At 36.1% G+C, this 22,086-nt stretch overlaps 1 long non-coding RNA gene across 1 annotated transcript in view; it reads left to right on the plus strand.

The window, feature by feature from the left end:
* LOC149534773 (uncharacterized) overlaps positions 1-5,233 on the plus strand; it is a 79,196-nt gene extending 73,963 nt beyond the window's left edge. The window contains exon 3 of the long non-coding RNA XR_016357354.1: positions 5,018-5,233. This is a non-coding gene — a long non-coding RNA (uncharacterized LOC149534773). The remainder of the gene's footprint in view (positions 1-5,017) is intronic.
* The last annotated feature ends 16,853 nt before the right edge of the window (positions 5,234-22,086 follow it).

Genomic DNA, 22,086 nt, shown 5'->3' on the forward strand with positions numbered 1-22,086 from the left:
TGTGTCCATTTGAGGTGTTGCTCGATATGGAACCCAATGACAATTATTATTCGTGTATAGGTTTTGATTATGTAAAAATAGGTTTTAAGGGACCCGAAACCTTTAACAAAGTATCAAAGAAGAATTAACAAAAGAGTTCAGAGAATAAAAAGCCTTAGAGAACAAACAAACAAACACAGAAACAAGAGGCCAAGTACAACTATGCAAAAAAAGACAGCAAAAGGAAAGTAAAAGGACAGCACCCAGATAGCTACAAAGTTTTCAACAGGTTTGCAGCTTGCTCTACTAGAATGTTCATATTTTCCAAAAGCTTTCATTTCATCCAACTTTTTTACTTCCACTCTTTCATTCTTCTTGGAATTGGCCCTTGTGCACTTGCTCGAGCCTTGGTCCTCATTCACAACAGAGGAGTCAAATCCCTTAGCCTGATCTATCTTGTTCAGCAAAGTATTGAAGTTATCAGCCACAGTCTTCAAAATGCTGCACTTTTGGTCAGCCAATTTCTTGATCGTTGTTTCCATATTACTAACTCTAGCATCCATGCTCTCCATCCTTTTTTGAATATCTTTATTTTTCGGTTCCAAGTTCCTGTTTTTGGTTTCAATTGGTGGCATCCGTTCATTAAGTTTTTAACTTCTTTTGCATTGCCAATGACTTCAGATAGCCTATCGCTAGCCTAGCGTACGCTCCTCCCTTGCCGTCCTTCTGAGCTGCTCAAAATCTTTTGAAATCTCATGCATTTTCTGTTTAAGGATCCTGACATCCTTCAAAATTGACCCTGGGTTACCCATGAAACCCTTTAGGAACCCCTTCTCACCCTCTTCTCTGTTATGTTCAAAATAGTGCTCTTGCTTCCCTTGTTTGTTTTTATCCAATTCCACCTCCTTGGGAACATTGTCATCACCCTCATCCTGAGCTGACACCATTTTTCTTTTTCTTTCCATCCTTTTGATTAAAGGTTCATCATCAGAGGGGACAGAGATGATTATTCGTGTATAGGTTATTAGTGAGTTGAATTATTTTAGAAATTAATAGTTTATTTGGTTCAATCTAGTTATAAAGTAATTAATATATTTTCTAATGAAGTACTTGATTTTGTTTATCAATTAAATTATTATTATAGATGGAAAATATCATAATAGACTTAAATATATCGAATGATCATTTAATTCTTTAGTCGATTACTTAAGGATATCGATTATTTGAATTTTTATTATCAAAGGGGGAATATTGCAAGTTTCCTCAACCTGTGGATTCTTATGTAGGCAGAGGTAGGAAATTGAATAAACCATGGTCTATATTTTCCAAATACTGCCATAATCTCCTTGAATAACCTCTTCAAACTTACTCCTTGAGGTAATCGGGTGATGTACATAGGAAAGGTATCATTGGTTAGCTTGAAATTGTCTATATAGTGCAGCTGCAGCTGAGGATAGCAATTGTACGCTTTGAATTGGTTGTTCCTAAGTCCCACTTTTCCTTTGCATATCAATCCTGTATATCTAGTGCATTAGGCTAGGATATACACCACATAGGAACTCATGCTCCTTGGGAGATACTCTTGACCCTGCTCATCATATGAATCATGTCATCATACTCCTTTGGAGTTTCTGCAAACAAGTCTCTTGGGTGACCTGGAATGATGCTCGTTGTGTGCCTTGATCCAACTGGTGTTGAATATCTCCATACAGGTGCTTTGTGCTTGATCAAACATAACTCATGATTCTTCTTTCTATTCAGCATGTTTTTGCAGTTAGGGATTTCAAACACCTCCCTAATGGAATCTTCAATGAAGTGGGCCATGGTTATTTCGTTAATGGTCTTGATGGATCTTGTTTGTGGATCATACCTCTTAGTCAATATCAACTCACTGCATTGAACTGCTGGTGGAAAGCCCACAATTTGATGAAGTCCACACTTGATTGTATTCATTCATTGTGGATGTAAGGCATTCTACTAGGTGTGCCAAAATAGTCTTTTCTTATACTGAAAAATGTTGAATCGTTTGAGATTTGTGTCTCCGACATCCTTCCATTTAGATACCATTTAGGATTCAGGATATAAACCTTTAAGCACCTCCTTAACTTGGGTCTTTCTTGATTGTAGTTCCATTATTTCTTTGTACAGACATAGTACTTGTATTGAGCTTGTAGCTAGTGACACTTGAAGGCTGCAAAAACATTTAATGAATGGAGGTTACACTCCTATTTAGATTCTGTTGATGGATTTTAAGCATTTCAACCTTCATAAATCATAAAGAAACCAGTTGAGATTGGAAATTCCGTGACATTTGCAGATAACATTCCTGAAATCTGATTTTCAAAATGTGAGGATGGTTGGTTTAAGCTTTAAAACTTAAGAATTGCCCTCTTTCACGAAAACTCAAGAAAAATAGGAGGAAAATCTTTGATTTAAAATTGATTATTAGCACTGCAAGCTTGAAGGAGGTTTTAAAAAATGATATTTTGCAAGTAATTAATAAATTTGATCTTGAAAATCTCTTTGTTTGTCCTTTACTCTTGCAGTTCTGAATTGATGACACTTTCCTTTGCTGTGATATTGAGCTGAGAACTACTCTCTTCTGCTAACTTGTGAGGTGACTTGAGTTGAAATAAATTTCATTATCTATCACTATCCTTCTATAGACAAGGAGAGCTTTCCTTGCAAGGGTCGACTTAATTTATTATTCTTTGTCTCATAAAAAAGTGCTTAATTTTTCTTCTCCAATAAGCAACTCATATTTGCTTTCGTTTAGTTATCGGTTTCCATTATGATTGATGTGTTTGTAAAAGCAAGGGGGTTGATCTGTCATGAAAACAAGAAACTGAAAACTTGCCCAAACTTATCAAGTCAATACAAGGTGTGATATGGGTTTGCTTTTGTTTTGTTTTGTTTAACCTCTTGGAAAATCTCAACCCATGTGCCATTTGCCTTCCATCCTTTTTTTATTAACTTTAAACACTTGATGTTTTTAAGCATTTCAGGAAATCACTTCTTGATACCTCTTCAAATTCTCATGTCATTCGACACTTAAGGTTTTCAAGAACTGGAAATAATTGTTTCTTAACATTTTGATTTGACCAATTGAGGAAGCTCTCCATAGCTATTTCGTCCACTTGCCAAACCTTCGATATTGGCATTTCTTTGAAAAAAACAGTTTCTAGAAAAAAGGAAAAAGAAAAAGAAATGTTCTAAAAAGAGACTCTCAAATCGATCTAGAAATATAAAAACATTACTTTCGACAAATAGAAAAAGCAAATAAGAACTTAAAAAAATGTAAAAACAAAGAGTTGTTAAAATTGGTCTCATAAAATTGCATTCTCTCTTGAGCTATCTGAATGCATTCATAGCATCAGAATATTCATCCAACCAAGTTCGCACTAAGTTGAATCCCCAAACTTGACCACACCATTGTAAGGGTGCCTTGTCCACTTCCTCTAAATTGAAGCATTGTAAGTATTGCTTTAACAACATCCCCGTACTTGACTGGAAACCCACAACTTGACCTGTTTGTAGAGGTAAGAGGTTAGAGACTAAAACCCCTAAACACTAACCTAAAAAAATGAAGGGGTCCCCATTATCTACTAGGCAATGTGTGGAAACGTTGCAACATGTTGTAACGCTGAGGAAATGGCTAATGTGTTCTCAAACATGCTATAGGAATGGACACTCACATGATTGCAATAGAGAGTAGAACTTTCAAAAATTTCAAAGTATGTGATTTTTGACTTTTCAAAACTAGGCTGGCTTGGGTGGACATGAAAATGAGCTTGGGGGAGTGAAAAATGAAATTTAAGCCAACACATTTTATAGAATTTGATAATTTTAATGCACCTCAACATTGGCTAAGTTTTGTTTTTTAAAGTGTTTAATTTGCATATGTAACTTGTGTTTTGTGTGAATTATATCATCATTCTCCAAGTTATATATATATTGGTTCCGGGTTTTTGAGATATGCTTGTTTCATGTTTTTAAATCCCCACTTTAGTGATAAATTTTGTTATAATTTGTGGAAGTCTCAAAATTGAACAATATTTTGTTTTCTTCTTATGCACGGGTTTATCTTTTGAAGGACTAAGGAACAAACCTACTACATCTTTCTCTACAGGGTCGTGGCATATACAATATGGCTTATGGAGTAGGAAAGAAGGAATGATAAGTTTGTCACTATTGGGCATTGCATTATGAATCATTCATTAGTGATTTACATTCTAAAGTGTTGAAAAATGTTGGAGCATCAAACTTGATTGCATATCACGCCATTGCACAAAATATCTAAAACATAATAATATTGACATGTTTTGCAATGAATCATTGAGATGCTTATTATTTATTAAACTAATTTACTAAATCTAATCCCAAGTAACTAAAGAAACTCTATTATAAATGTAAACCTTAATTTTTACAACATTTCAATCATTAAACAATGAGTTAAAAATAAACTAGAGGAACAAATTGTTGTGTTCAAAAATTGGTAGTAAGGTTTTTATTTCTCAACCATTGATTAATGTTAGAAGACTAGTAATAATTTTTGTGTGGGGTCATTTTAGATTTGTTAATATTCAATGGTCAAAAAATTTATTGTTGTTCCAAGGTTATTCAATGGTCATAAAGTTGGTTCCATACTTGTTCCAAGAAAATTCTATAAATGTTCAACTCTGCATTATGGAGGTGTTTCTATTTATTTTCTTTCGCTTTATTTGGTATCGGATCACTGATTCATAAACTGGTTTTATTTTAAAAATATCTTCTTGGTATGACCTTTTATGGTGTCTTATTGCCCACGCAAGCTGATTTTCCTAGGTATTTTGAGCCATGTCTAAGCTTGGTGTTGAAATGCTCAAGATAGATGTTACCTTTTCATGGGAAAGCACCATTTAATTTCTTGAATGGCTTGCAAGAAGAATGCTAATTATATCAGGCTAATTGGGATCTGGTTCCCTAATAGTCAATTCATTCAAGCTTGAGACATTCCGATAATCTCTTGGGTATTGTGTATTTTTTTGTTTGAACGTAGCTAATGGAAATATTTCAAGGCACAACACCATCGAACGAACTTCTTGCAAGGAACCTAAGGAATATTTTCATTATTTTAGTACTCGGGTTGATTATGAGTACTAATCTAATGTCATGGTGGCCACCATAGCAACAACAAAAAAGTACCCATACACATGCAACCGCAAAGTTGGTAAATATAAGACAGAGATAAGATGACAAGGAGAAATGGAACCTAAAGAGCCAAAGCAACCATTGTTGTTGCCATACCCTAACTGAGATCTAGAATACCTCCAAAAACAACCTATGTTGTACTATCCTATAGGTGATTTGTAGCCTTGTGGGCATTAAAATAATTTCTTTCCCTCTTTCTTTCAACTCTCTTGTTTTTTGAAGCATTCTCCCTCATTTTCCCAAGTACCCCAAATCTTTTTTTTTTTAATCATGAAATGTATTGATACATGAATATAAAATCAAAGACTAACCATTTGAAAGTTTCACAATGAGTGGAAAAAAAATTGCTTCTCCTATAAGGTTTTAGTGTATCATATGATATTGTAGATGCTAGTGTTTTAATAGTTTCAAAATCTTGGTGATATCAATTGAATTGTTTTAGTGATGCTTGTAATCGTTAAGGTTGCACAAATTTTTATTCTTGCCATTATAAGTATGTAGTTTTCTTCAACACCAAATCTCTCCTTACCTTGTTGGGCATAGATTTGATTCTAGGGCTCTTTATTGAAATGGGATTGACTTGTTGTATCATTTCATCTCGTTGAACACATAGCCATGGAGATTGGTTGGAGGAGGAAGGACAACACTAACCCTTACATAGTAGGAGGTTGAGATGTGGGAAAGGAAACTAATCAACCTTTTAAGTTTAATTGGTATTTTTAAGATTGCTCTGTGATAGATCATTTACCTACCTAGATAGATAATAGGGAGGAAATACTCATGTTCAAATTTCTTAAGGCCTTTAGGTCAACACATTCTATGAGTCATGGTCTTTAGTTGTGACGATTAATCATATTACCATAGACAAACCCATACATCAATTGGATTTGATAACAATGAAGTGCAAAAAATGGTTCTCTAAGGTAGATTGAGATTGTTAAAGATCCTTATCCCCTCAATGTTCAATTTCAAGATCAAATGGGGTTTTACTAAAACATCTCATCAATAGTCTTTCAACAAATGGACCTGAGTAGAATTTAATAATCAATTTTCCACAATATAATAAAATTTCATTCATTGTTAGAAGTTTAGAAGTGTAGTATTGATATAAAAGAAGATGTTGTCCCTAATTTAGACATTTGAATAATTACAAACCAATAATATTTAATTGGCTAGAACAAATGAGGAGTTAGGAAAATGGTTAGCTCGTTGCTCAATTAGAGTTGGTGGTGAAGAATCATGTTGAGTGATTATATTTGAAAATTTGTGTGAAGAACCTCACATAAAATAATATAATTGGTATACAAATTTTTGGCAATGGGCCACCATCCCTCATTGGATTTGCAACATGATTTAACAACCTCCCATGTCTTATATAAGTCTAGTGGTTGTATTGAGCATTGACAAATTCATTTTTTGGTGCAGTGACAACCCTAACGGCTAACAAGTGGTATCAAAACTTTCTCATAGGTTTGAATCATTGAACGTTGTGATGAGTAACATTAGAAGGAGATTGTTGGCAGTGGGCCAATGTCCCTCGTTGGATTCATGACATAGTTTAACAACCTCATGTGCTTTCTATAAGTCTAGTGGTTGTATTGAGCATTGATAAGTTGATCTTTTAGTGCAATGACAAGCCCAATAGTTAACACAAATACACTACAATATTATATTCTTAGGCGACTCCATAGTTTTGGGCTCATTTTATTGCTAGACAAATCATAAATGAAAGATAAATCAAGTGGTTTAAAACTTCTTACTTGGTTTCTCCATTAAGTGGGAGATCAATCATGACTAGGAGATGGGAATTTTTCTTCTCTTGAATTGTGTTTGCTAAGAAATTTTCTTAGTGGATACATTCTGACCTTGTTTAGTATCAGACATAGTTTTGTGTTCTTTGGTTTAACTTTGCAAAATAGTTTTCTATAGTTATGTGTTTATTGTACATTTCCTTCCCATCTTATGATTAAAAAGATTGTATTAGTTAATGTATCAAATAACTCGCCATTTAATTGATAGTTATTTGGACGTATCAATTGCAAAAGATGTTATGAAGCACATTCTCTAAGTGAGTGATTCTCCCCAAAGTAATATGACTTGGTAAAGGCATGAAGTAGGTGATACTTTCCAAATTATATAACTTGGTCACGACATGTTTGAGTAACCTAATGGCTGATGATTGTTGTTGTTGATTAATTTAAAATTAGCTTTTGAAGGGACTTGAAACCCTTAACAACTTTAGAACATAAAGATATTGAGTGAAAGCCTCAAGAAAAAAGGTTGCCAATAAAAAATGACTATCAGCCCAAGACAAATTGAAGGAATAGTTCAAAGGACAACACTATTCAAGACCAAATGAAGCAAGCACGATATAAAAATAAACAAAAAGCCCAATCTTTCCAATGAGAATTAAAACCAAGAATCCACAACCTACATGAAATAAGGGAAAACAATAGGATTTTTCTTTGCCTCCCTTCTTTTGGGAACATAATCTCATGTCAAAGTGAGGGGACTGCTTATTATGTTTTCCAATAATTGCGATCTACCCTCCACCAAAGAAGCCTTTTCCTGCCAATCTTGAGAAACCAAAGCATGAGATTCCATGACATAAACTAGCCACAACGGGACTGACAAGAGAGTTTTGTATAGGACCAAAATTGGTGTTCTATGCGGGAGGAGTGGCAACGAAATTATGTTGCACAAAACCAACAACATTCACAACAACATAATGCTTGACTATGTCAACAATGATAGTTTTCTTAGTGCAATCTAGGCCCACCTCCTCTAGAAAAGGAGAAACACCAAACCCATCATCACCAATGAAAACAAAAAACTCTATAAGATCAACAAAAATTAGTAGAAGAATGTGAAGATGTGTTGATCAATGAAGGGTTTGTTGGAGCAATAGCAATAGAACAACCAAGAACAGTATGAGCAGACACAACATGACCACTTCCAATAGAAGAGTCACTAGCACAACCATCACTAGAAGACACAAGATTGGAAAAGCCAATAGGCAAGATTTTAGGAGAAACGGAATGAGCAGAGACAAAACCAACAACAACAGGGTTCACATTAATAAGAGACTTGAACAACAGTCTTGGAAAATTTTCTAAACAATAATGCAATTTTTAGAAGAGGCACCTTTCCACCAAGAAATAGACTTTTTCATCTTAACCTTCTCTAATTTGCATTGGGCTTCCAAATGACTCAGTTTAAAGAAATTCCTACATCTAAATGAGAGCCCTTCATAGTCCAAATTTTGAATCCAAAATCTTTTAGAATTCTCTAACTTAATCATTTCTAGAAGCCCCTTAAAGATGTCCATCTCTACTAGGATACATTCAAAAGTAGAATGCATTATATCAGATGACTCATCATCCCATTAACAATTCACTAAGAGCATTTCTCATTGCTTCCAACAGGTATTTAACCCAAAGATGAAGAGGAAGATAGGGAAGCCTTAACCATATCAAAAAATTGAAAAATGATTCAAAAGAGGGGGGAAAATTGGGGTGCCACGATTTCACCATCAACACAAATTTTCTTTTCCAAGCAGAAGAGTGATCACAAATAATGAACTTTCTATCATCAACATTTTTCAAACTTAATAATAAAAAACCCCTTGGCCATGGGGAAGATGTGAATAGTTCCAGATAAAATAGGTTCCCACATAGAGGAGATCGACTTTTGCAAATTAGGAAGAATCGATTAGAAACCATTTAAATGACATGTCACAACATGATTAGAAAAATAGAGGAGGCAACCCCAATGTCTTTCACCACATTCTCTTCCAAAGTGATTCAAATAGGGAAAGGTCCCTTAACTTTTACACTTGCACTGCCACCAATCTCAGTCCCACTAGAAAGAGAAGTTAGAGACCCAACTGAGATCTTACCCATAGATGGCAAGGTCCCAATAGATAGAGAAGCTCCAATAGAAGTGTTGCAAAGTTTTAGTCCTACCCTTGTAAAACTTAAAGTCATTGGTATTTAAGTGAGTCTGTGTCCAAGTGTGATGTCTAGGTATCCTGTAGGTCACTTCTCATCTTTCTCGAGTACCTCATTTTCTTTGTTTTTTGATTTTCCTAATCATGTTGTGTGGGTTTAATATTTTTCTAGTGCGCAAAGGATCTAGGTGATCTAGGCATGGTTGGGATGTGTTTTGGTGTCTTCCCAATGAGAAAGTTATCTATGTTTCACCATCTGCTATCTTGCTTCAACATCTCTCTTTCCTATGGGTTTTGAGAAATCAAACTAGTTTTCCTAATTAATGAACTTAATCAAGTGCGTATCCGAAAAGAGGAAGTCCTGAAAGTAATCTAGAAGTTGTGAAACCACAAATCAAAGGTAGTGACAAGCCCATTCATATTTTAGAGGTAAATTTTATTTTCACAAGGAAGAGCAGATCTATGGGTTTTCCGCTGCGCACTAATGGAAGCAAAGGTGTTTTGTTTTTCTCCCAAAGCCATAGTGATTTATGTGAAATCCAAGCCTTACGTACAAGCAATAAAGGCAAGATGTTGAATGAACTGTTGCAAGCTCTTTATTAGTGAGACATGCTCAAAGTCCAACTTCATGACCACCAGATTAAGTTTAAAGAGTAAAGTGTTGTTAAGCTTTACTTCATTCTAGGAAATGTTGTTGAGAAAGGGGTCTTCCATCCCCAAGGTAATGACAAAGGCCACTCCTCTAAAAGCTTTGAAAACAAAAAGACAAGCCACCTTAAAGTTCTCAAAAGATACTTTTAGAAAAGGCAGTGATGTGAATGCAATCTCGAAATAAAGGAAAGGAAGTGTTAAGTGCCCAAGGCAGAAGGTGAAAGAATGAAGTGTATAAGCTAACAAAGGATCACTCCCCATGCTATGATTCTAAAAAGAAGGAAAGTGGGTTTGCGGAAAAGATAATTTTCTCTTTCTCCCTAATGGAACTTAAAGACTTGTTTTGTTAAGTGATTTTTAGTAGTATCACTTTACTTTAAGTAAAGTAATAGTGCCTCTGGAAATACAAGTTTTTATGTGCAAATGAACAAAAATTTTAAATAGCCATTAATCATGGAATTAAATGCAAAACTTCCCATTATAATCATTGGCCGAACTTAATTTCATGTGTGTGGCACCAACATTCTAATTTATATACCTATTTTATCAGAATTGCCTGCAATTGATTTCTTCAAGTGTATTAAAACGACTATTTATCGAGAACTATATCCTATACAAACATAATGAATGACAATCAAGGCTATCGGTTATGATAAATTAATAGGCCTATCAAGTGAATTGAAAGAGATAACATATACAACATTTAAATTCTGCGATTTGGGTGATCTCCATAGGAGACTCAATTCTCAACCAATTCACCTGATTACTCAAAAGCTTAAAGAAAATGAACTAGTTGAGGTATCCTATTTTCCAATGGCAACACATGCACCAAAGCTTGTGAGGGAATGTATCGAGAGATACAACCCAAAAATAAAGAAGATTTTGTTCGTTGATCAATCCATCCTCATCTCAATCAATAAGGCATTGATGTAGTTCGCATTCAACATTCCCATGAGAGAGGAGTATTGTGATGTTGATTTCAATTCTTCTACGTCTATGTTTAATGAGAAGAAAACTCTCAGATGGGAACACATGCAGATGAAATGGTTTGAGATTGCTCGTTCGAAGAAGAGTAAAATTCCCAAGATCCTATTTGCCACAAATTTGAAAAGAGAGATAGTGGATATTCTTGCTCTACTTCTCAGACTAAAAGGAAAAGAGGAGATCTTGGAGTTCATCGAGCACCATTTCTTCCTTGTGCAACCTATATGTGCTGATGATATGTAGATTGACTGGGCACAGATTATCTGCGATGAGCTCACCTCGTAGTTCAATTTGGCCAGAGGATTTAAGAAATTTTACATGTTCTCCTATCTAATTTATGCCTTGGCTACTCACCACATGTGGCCTGACCTCCCTAGCATCCAAAACTATGATGAGCACACTAAAGTGTATGAGTTCTATCCAGATCTGTAACTGCAAAGAAGTTTTGAAGAGTATGTGACCGTAAATGATGCCTTCACAATGGGGCTATGATGGGAATTGCAAGGATACCCTGAAAGGAGATTCTCACCAGATGCAATCTTGGCTATTAGCCAATTCGAATGCTCATTCATCTAGTTTCCAAGGTTCTCTTACTTATGGATAGGTGCTTACAATGGTTTTTGCAAGAGGCTTCCATAGTATCTAGTGGGCAAGGTAGTTCTAGTCGAATTATGTCGACAGGTTCTCAAAATGAACACCTTGTGTTCTAATGTAAAGAAAATAGTTGGGATTCCCTTCCCCATAGTGGGTGGACCCTATACATGTGCTTCCAGATCCAATGCTCAAAATCTGGTGAAGAGCTTCGAAAACAAAATCAAATTGGTAGACTATGAGGTACTCAGGTGTCAATATCATTCAGTAAACTTTGTAAAGGATCACTTGAAGTTGGGATATGCCTATAGGCATGTTCCAGATATTGAGGACTTCTAGTGTAGGTGTCTCAATGAATACCAGACTTGGGAGAAATTTCAGTCACGACTAACAATTAATGAGATTAAATTGTATAACAACTCTGTTGTAGATGATGGAGCCTACATACATCCCACATCCTACAAGAAGATCAAATGTACCCCAATTTCATCTACTCGACTTGCAGGTCTTGTCAATGGCACTATGGAGGTCCTTATGCATGGAATAATCAAAAGAATAGATAAGTGGGTAGAGTGGACCTGAGTGAGGAAGAAGAGAATCGAGAGCATTGGTTCTATGGGTGAAGTATCTTTTGGAGCCACCCAGTTGACTGCAGTAGTGACCACCACAACTAATACTTCAACATCTGCAGGCTCATCACAGTTCATTGGTCAAGGTGGAGATCGACCTCCAGAGAAGAATATGCCAATCACTCCTACCTACAGAGGTGGCTCTCTTCCAAACATCGAGAAAGTTGGGGAGAAGGAGGGAGACAAGGAAAAGGAGAAAGAATAAGAGAAATCAATGGTAAAGCTTGCTTCACTGTCCAAATCATCAATTTGGATGGTGACACCAACCCCATGGATGGCCAAGAACAACACACGTCTTAACAAGGGGATACCTTGGCCATCTCAATGACTGAGGTCACTACCTTCCCCATTTCTTTCTAGAGAAAGAAAACTCCCCTAATACTAAGGAAGCTATTCAATCAGAACAATGGATCTTGGTATCCCTCTTCACGATTTTATGGTGAGCATGTGGAAGTCCACCAACGAAAAGATTGAAGATAAGTTGGAAGAACTTAGAGAAGACAAGGATGTCTGAAAGGCCTTGACTAAGGAATTGATGGAGTACATTAGGTCTACACTCAGGAGCACTTCATCAAGCCAATTTGACCCGATTATAGAGGAGAACAAAAATCTACTCCTAAAGCTACAACAAGAAAGACAATTCAAGCAGGTTGGCTGAGGATGGGAAGACCAAATGAAAGTTCAAGGTCCCCCATTAATTGAAAATTTGGGAGGTCTAGTGTTAGATTCTCACAAACTAAGGGAGGTAGCTTCAACTCATTAGACCTCCATACAAAAGGTAGCAGATGGACTAACAGAGTAGTTGGCCCTACTATAAGAGGTTATTGACATGAAGATAAATGCTGCCATTACCCATGGGATCCTCAAAATGAGCAAGGAGTCATTGTTTCACTAGAAACAATCCTTGGAATTTATTATAGAAAGCTCCATGAGGTCTGGAAATGAGCTCAAGGATGTCCATGACTTGGTGCAGAAGGTTATCAAAAAATTATTTCAATATTTGAAGATACTGCATATAAAGTCTTTTATGTTTGCTAATGGTAAGCTTATTGATATCGAGAGAATGAAGTCAAAGTTCTTGGCATTTTTTGATGAAGCCATTGACCCACTCAACTTCCAAATATCCACGATTCAAGAACTCTCTACAACAGACTCAATCATAAGGAGAGAATTAGAGAAGTTCTAGTCAAGGGTCACCAAAATTGATGAACTGACTGATATGCACGACTACTGGATGATTTGAGCTGACAACATCATCACTCCAAATATTGACAAACTAGACAAAGTAACATATGCCATGAAAGCTTACAAAGCCAAAGCAGTTACTTTAAAAGGGCACGATGTTCTGATGTTCATCCAGAGATCTGTCACTCTCTCTCTTCTCTCTTTTTGTAGCCATTCATAGCATTTCATCAATTTCTATAACGGACAATGATTCAAGCTTTTCCTATTTTTAGCTTATTTTGTTTAGAGATGCTCTATGCATGCAATCATCTAGTGTATCTAGCCATTTTGAGAAGGCCTATATATATAACATTTTGAGAAGTTTATCAGATTAACAAAATTAATTTTGGGCAAACCCTTATAGCTGGGACTACTATGTGTGACTCCGAGTCCAATTTTAATTTTTTTGTTCATCTAGTTTAGATATATTATGTGGAATGAATGTGTTGTTGTTGAAAATTGAATGAATGCAAATGAACTTGGATTTATTTCCTTCACTCAATATATTGTATGCTTTACTTTCTTTAGCATAAACATTCTTTTGTTCTTTCTATTGTACACTGTAGTTTATGTGCTTAGTGTAGTTCGTTACAAAAGGAGGCTAGAAATCGGTCGATGGAGTGGATGAGATACAGAAAATCCAAGTATTGTCAAAATATCAATTAACTTTGTAATCTAGGATTACCCATTTTGTCAGCTTTTCTTTCTCTCCTACTATAGTAGTTGGTTATGCATGTTTCCATTTCTTGCATTTAGGTTAGAATAGATTGCATGTTGTGAGTTAGTCCCCATTTCACTTTCTTAGGTTGTTTAAAGTGTTGAGCAACTTGGTATTTTCCTCTTTTGCTCTTTAGTTAAGAGCATACCCCAAAAACCCGAAAAACAAATTCATTTTAAATCTTGCATATAAAAGGGAGTTGTACCTTTCAATTTAGGGGTCTGTGATAGATAACTACACTGATCCATTCTGTTGTTAACTTTGTTTTCCTCCACAAGACATTGGACATTTTAAGAGTCAAGGTATCAACCAAAAAGGTAAGGAAGACAAACTATTAACCAACTGTTTTTGGTGACTCTACTAGGGAATGAACTCACATGTCCTAAGTTCTCTTAGTGAGTTTGTTTGTGGCTTTACTAAGTAGGTTAGAGCTTATCTTTGTGGCACTCAACTCATTGAGCCATGTATAACAACTGATAAGGAGAAATGGCATTGCCTCATGAAGGACAAATCTCAATAGTGCAACCTAACCTTAGTTTCCAAGATGAACAAGAGGACATAATAAATTAGTTGAATACCCTTTCCTTGAAAAGCCAAAAGTCCCTTGACCAATATAGAAGAGTATTTTTCCCTCAAAAGAGAAGAGGCCAATGTTGAATATTGGGAGGGAGTGTTACGTGAAAGAAGATTAAGAGAAGCACGCTTATTGTGAATTAAGATAAGTTCATCCTAGATCCTAAATATACCCGCAATGCTCATGGTAAAGGGAAAGTCGACCCTATGTTTGAAGAATTGCAGAAAGTTGAGTTTCCCATATTGGAAGATCCTCTAAGAAGAGAGAGATCCCATTCATGGGATCTAGTGTTTTAGGGTATCCATGGCGCTCTTTTTCTGCCACCTTGTCCTATCTTTTAGATATGCATTCATTCCTCTTCTCCTATTTTTCACACTCAACTCTTGTCATTGTGTAATGCCCTCACTCTTCATGGAGTAGTTGCCCCTACTGCTATTACTTTTTAGCCCATACCAGTAATCCTCCTTGTCTCAATGGTTTTTCCTTGGGGTAATGCTATTGGACCTCTACAAGTCACTTCCAATAACGACCTACCTAGAGCTTCTTGAAAGAATTTTCCCAAATTCAATGGTGATGGGAAGGTCTCTGCCGATGAGCACATTGTGACTTTCTTTGTTGCATGTAGTTTTGTTTGTCCTCAGCATGAAGATGTAGCAACGATGATGTTTGTGGAAACTTTGGTTGAGAATGCAACTGACTGGTTTCAACATCTCCTAGTGGGATGCATCATGACCTGGGATGACATGTATAGTTGATTTGAAGCATGCTACAAAAGTACAGAAGATTAACACACTTTTTTGACTTAACTTACCCAGATAAAGAAGGAACCCAGTGTTCCTATGAGAGACTTCATTGAAAATTTTAACAAGTTGGTCAATAGGATCTTTTCTACAAGAAGACGCACTAGAGATAACTAGAGAATGTTCTTCATCAACTCCATGCCCCCTAACATAAGTTTTCAAATTAGGCATGCACATGAGGCTAATATGTTGGCTTCTCAGACCTTGGAAATAGAATTGGAGGACAATCTAATAGCAATTGGAAAATGGAAGAGAGAAATTCAAAGTAGAGCCTCAACAATCTCTGCTACTGGTACAACTAACAATACTGAAGAAATGCTTTGGAAGATATCAAATGAAATTATTTCCATGAAAAGACAAATGGGGAATCTCGTTTCTTTGCTCCAACAACCATATCAAGACATTCCTCGAAGGCCACATGAAGGAAGACCATTGCAATTATTGTCTGCTATGCAAAAGCTTATTATTGAGGCACCTCCCAAGAAGCAAAATATGTGCATATTCCACCTAAGAGAGGATCACAATGGTGATTCTTGACCAAAAATGAATAGGTATAAACAACTCATGACTAGTAATGAGCTAACAATTGAGTACCTTGAAAGTGAAGATGATTTTTCTCCGCATGGTGACTCTGCAACATTTTTTTTGGAGTATGAATAAGATTCAGAGGTTGGAGATGATTGCTTTGCCACCTTGGATATAATTCAGATTACCGTGGCTACAAGAAATCAGAGAGAGAAGAATTTGGTGAACTCTGTTCCTACCTAGAACACATCCATTGACCCTTCACCAATTGTAGTTGGAGCATCCACTTCCTCATCCTGGAGGAAATAAGAGAAATTTTTTGAGCCAAATGGTAAGCCTCACTCCTTGTTTGACATAATAAAATATTGTAAAGATGCTCACATCCAAGTGTCTCTCCTTGACTATCTCAAAACTCATTCTGTTGAATTGCAAAAGTTAATAGATTATTGTAAAGGTGATGCTAATGGAAAAACTCAACCTAATGTCAATTTTACAATTAGTAATGACCAACCTCAATTGGATAGTGGTCCACTAGATGATGAAGAGCTTGTCTTGCATATGCTCTTTAGAGAGGAAGAAGCTTTAGTGTTGGCTACCTCCCCTGGTCAGAAACTTGATCCATTTTATGTGTCTTCATATGTAAATGGTCATAAGCTTAGTAACTGCATAATTGATTCTGGAGCTTTTGATAATGTTATGCCCTTTTTTATCACTCGTAACCTTGGCTTGACCCTTACCAAGGCTTTTGGACATTACTATTCCATGGATGCAAAGCAGGTCCCTCTATTAGGACAAGTGAAAGATGCACAAGTAGCATTGGCTACACACCCTGCAAAGAGAATGAAGCTAACCATCTTGGTAGAAGATATTCTGGCTAATTATGTCATGCTTTTGACTAGGAGCTTTTGCAGGGACATGGGAGGGGAAATCAAGATGGATTGGTCTCATGCCATAATCCCCGTGGGAAATAAGAAAATCAAGTTGGAACTTGAGGAGAAGGCCAAATTCACGGTCTTGAAGTCTGATGATCTTAAGGCACAGATCCTATATCAAGAGATAGAGTTCGGAAATGACATAATATTCTCTAACTTCAGTCATTTGAAAGGTCAATTAGAGCCGCCTAGTGACTTGGAAATTTGGACCCTAGAGTTTGATGACAGTCATGCTACTGTTGGGTTTGGAGCTGGCATGGTACTTATATCCCTGAACGGAGATGTGACTCAACTTGCATACAAGGTGAAATTCAAAAACACCAACAATACAATAGAGTATGAAGCCTTGCTGTTAGGTATTATTGATGCGAAGCAGAGATGAGTGAAAGTCTTAAGAGCTCAAGGAGATGCAGAGCTTATAGTAAAACAAGTTTGAGCTCAATATACTGTGAAGAATGCAAGGCTCATATATTACAGAAATAGAGTTTGGGATGAGATTGAGGACATGGATGCCTTCTGAATACAAGTTGTTCCAAGAGAATAAAATACAATGGAAAATTTGTTGGTTGCCTCTTCTCCACTTCTACTTCAACATCTGAATTTATCAAATAATTAATACAAACTGGAAGTTTTATTTAGGCCCAATGTTCCTAACTACATTGAGACGTGGCAAGTTTTCAACGATGACAAATAGATCTAGTCTTTCCTAGAAGGCTTTGAACCTTCCAGTGATTAGTATTTTGAAGGAAGAAAAGGTTCTATAAATGATTTTACCCTTGACACCAAGAAAGAGTTGGAGCTTGGAGGTGAGAAACTCAAAGGTAATAAGATTCCGAGACAAAAGCATTTATCAGAAGGAAAAGGGGTAGGAAGGGTTGCACTTCCAAAGATTTTGAATGGATGAATATTGGTACTAAATACAAATGTAAAATGATCAATATTCATAGTAGCTTCTCAAAAGAAGAAAGGGCTAAAGCTAAGGGACTATTTTTAGAATACCAAGATCTATTTTCTTGAGGGTATGAGGACCTGAAGACTTTTAGGAATGGTGAATTCAAGCACAAAATCCCTCTCAAATTTGAAGTCACTCCCTTTAGACATAAGCAACATAATTACAACCCTATGGTTTCAAACGCCACATTTAGGGAAGTTCACAATATGCTAGAAATAAGAATCATCTACCCCATACATCATTCTACATGGATAGTCAATATTGTCCCTGTCCAGAAAAAGAATGGGGAGATTAGAATTTGTGTGGATTTCATGAATTTGAATTAGGCATCTCTAAAGGAAAACTATGCCTTGCCCAATATGGATCATTTGTTGCAAATAGTTCCCAGTTCTAAAATGATGTTCGTGTTAGATGGATTTTTAGGTTTCAACCAAATTAAGATGGACTTGGAAGATTAGTTCAAAACAATGTTCACCACCCCTTGGGGAACATTTTTTATATAACAAAATGCCCTTTGGACTCATCAATGGTGGGACGACCTTTCAAAGGGCTATGAATTCCTCCTTCGCTAATCTAAAGAATAAGATTATCGTCATATACTTGGATGATTTAATTTTCTTCTTCAAGGAAAGAGAGAATCACTTAAGGGACTTGGAGAAAGTGTTGACAAGATGCAGGAAGCATGGGATTTCACTCAATCCCAAGAAGTTAGTATTTTGTTTCAAAGAAGGAAATTTTTTAAGTCATACAGTCTCCCAAGAAGGCATAATTAGGATTGACCTAGAATGGGTTAGAGCTATCCAACAACTGAATTTGCCAGGAAGAAAATTTGGAGTCAAATCATTCTTTGGATAGTTAAACTTTCTTAGGCGCTTTGTCCCTGATTTTTCCAAAATTACCAAATGCATAGTTGATATGATGAAGGGAAGTCAAAGCTTCAAATGGAACGATTCTAGAATAAAGGATTTTGACTAGATCAAGGACACCATAGCCAAAGCACCTATTCTAGTCCATCCTAATTACACTAAACAATTCATAGTGTATTTCTATGCCTTAGCCCACACACTATGTGCAATACTTATGCAAAAAAATAAGGAAGGTATTCAAGTGCCAATCGCTTTCATGAGTACTCCTAAAGAGCATGAGTTAAGATAATCTCAAATGGAAAAACATACCTATGCAATGATAAGAGTACACAATAATTTTAGATTCTATGTCTTACACTCACATGTTGTGGTTTATGTACTTGACTTTGCTTTTAAAAGCATATTAACCTAGCAAGAGATAGGTTGTAATACTAGAGGCCCATGGATAGAAAAAGTGTAAGAATATAATATTGAGTTGAAGCCAACAAAGCTAGTGCGGGGGAATGGCTTGTGCAAGATAATTGTAGAAAATCGAGATTCAAGTCTAGATGATGAATCTTCAAGAGTGCTAATGGTCAGTCTCCAAGACTTGTGGTTCTCAAACATTGCCTATTTTCTCACTTACGAGGATCGCCCAGATGACCTAAAATACAAAAAGAAAAGAGACCTTAGGCTTAAATTAGTTAAGTATGTCATATATAATGACCAACTGTACAAGAGAGTAATAGATGGAACCTTCTTGAGATGTGTAGACAAGCCCCAACAAGAAAGATTGCTTCAAAATTTTCACAATGAGGCCTGTGGTGGGAATTTCTCATCTACAGTCACAACATACAAGATTTTGAGGCAATGGTACTACTAGCCTGACATGCTCAAAGATGCATATAAATGGGTGGCCAAATGCAAAAAGTGTATGATGTTCTCCGGCAAGCCTCAATTGATTGCTCTACCTTTGAAGCCAATTGTAATTGAAGGCCCCTTTCAACAATGGGGAGTTGATTTTATTGGACCAATCAATCCACCCTCTTCTGTGGGTCATTTAGGTCATCATTGGTATAGACTACTTCACCAAATGGGTGTAAGCCAAGCCTACCAAGAAAACTACTTATGAATTCGTTTGTTAGTTCATCAAAGAAAACATTTTGGTAAAGTTTGGGGTACCAATGAAGCTTGTCATGGACAATGCTACTTACTTTTCTTCTATGGAGATCATTGAGTTCTGCTACGATAAAAACATACACAGTCATTTATCAAATTACTTCCCTTAAGGGAATGGTCAAGCATAATCAAGTAATAAGAACTTCATTAATATCATAAATAAGTTGGTTTCTAATAACTAGAAGAATTGGCACAAAAGATTGCATGAGGTACTTTGGCACTACTACATTTGGGCCCAAATTGCGATGACAAGTCGTCGCAATTATGATAGTAACCCATTGCCCAACTGACATCAATCAAAATTGGCAACTATCGGACGTGTGTGGGACTTTTGTTGTTGCAAGGTGCGATGGCAATGGTTACCGTCGCAATTGAGATGACTAAAGGTGTCATAAATTGGGCTACCATTCTTGCAAACTGCTCATTTTTACTATAAGAATTGTGATAGAAATCTGTCAAAGACACTGTCATAATTGCGATGTCTGTGTGACAAAAATGCTATGGGTCCCATGGCAAGCCATGAGAAACCTCTATCACAATTGGGATGGGCATGTGGCAAGAATGTTGTGGGATCGATGGCTAGCCATAGCAATTATGATGATGTGTTGTTTTAATAAAACAAAAATTGGTGACAAAAGTTGAATAGCTATGTAGGTTAATATTGAGCTTCACTTGGTATCGAGAATAGTTTAATAATCTCTACTAATTAGGGCCAACCACACGAAGGTGGAAGCTCATTTGGCCTCACCCCCTCGCCCCAACCATCTAAATTCCTTGTTAACATCTAAAATCTTTAAGAAATGATCAATATTTAAAGTACAAACAAAGGTTCCAGACTTGCAAAAGTGACATCATTTTCCCATCTTCTCGTGTATGTCATTTTTCGTCACATCCAAAATAAGATTCTGCCACTTTGAATTGAGAATTCATGTGCAACTGCATTCAAATGCATGGACATCAGGTAGAGCTGATAAAACACAACACAATTACATTTATTTAATAGGTTTATTAAGTTTTTAAAATTATAGACCATCATCATGAACAATGTTCATGATGGTCTATAACTTGAAATAGCTAATTAAAGACCTCCAACAAAAATGCAAACCTGTTGCATTTTTCAGCTCTGTTTGATGTCATATGCATATGAATTGACATTGCATATTGAACTATGGTGTCCTTCTTCATTTCCTGAAACCAAGAGATTCACACAACTAGTTGTCATACAATCATAGGTTATTGTTCAGCTTCACTTGGTTTTGAGAATAGTTTAATATTCTCTACTAATCAGGGCCAACCATGTGAAGGAGAAAGCTCATTTGCCTTCATAATATTTAAATTCCCTATTAACATCTAAGATCTTTAAGAAAAGATTAATCTTTAAAGTACTTGGAATGTCTTTAGCACCTCCTGTTACTCTCAAGGGAAGTCTGTCTTCATTGCTCATGAGAAATTCATCACATGGGCACATCCAAGAATGTCCTCATTGCATCATGCATAAAATGAATCTAATATTAGAAAATGACCCCTAAGAAATAATATTTCAAGAGAAATAAACATGAAAAATGAGAGAGAGAAAGGGGAATCTACTTACCAATAGGCATTACCATCACATCTATGGCCATGCTATCTGTTGAGTGAGTTTTATTATTTTTCTATTGTGCCAAGATCTCTCTATTTACACACACACACACACACACACACATAAAGATCACAAGGGCACAACAACGAGATGCAGAGATCATTGAGGCACGATAATGGAATACAATGGTCACAAGGGCACATACGTACATACATGTATTTCTATATATATATATAGAAAGATATTTTTTAAGTTTCTAAGTGACTTACCTTAAGATCCTCCACAAAAATAATGCAAACCAAGAAAAATGGGCAGAGTTCGCTAAAGAAATTTTACAAAAGCATATCATAGCAGATATTTTTAGAAGGAAACAAGCCATAAACCAGTTAAATGGATCTAGTTGTTGATTAGCTAGGTTGATATATACATATAGTTAATTGGGTTATGGCTTCTGCAAGGGAATGAGCCTTGTGATTATGGAATTTACACAGAAGCAAAAGTTACTTCTCCAACTCCTTACACTCAACTCTTCATTGAAGTTATTCTTCTAGAAGTGAGAATAACTACTAAAAATTTCTAAGAGTCAAGGGACTTTGAACCTATGCTATATTTTTTGGAGACATGGGAGAAGTTACTATCAGCTTCAATACTTTATAACATTCTAGATCATATAGTGATGCCCAAATTAATAGTAGTAGTAGATACTTGGGATGTAGAGATCACAAGGGCATGACAACAAAATGTAGTGATCACAAAGGCATGCCAACGGAATCCTAGATCTCCAC

This window comes from Cupressus sempervirens, chromosome 10 (assembly GCF_028749045.1).
Source record: "Cupressus sempervirens isolate cs-2001-9-10 chromosome 10, ASM2874904v1, whole genome shotgun sequence".
In the NCBI taxonomy this organism is placed as follows: Eukaryota; Viridiplantae; Streptophyta; class Pinopsida; order Cupressales; family Cupressaceae; genus Cupressus; species Cupressus sempervirens.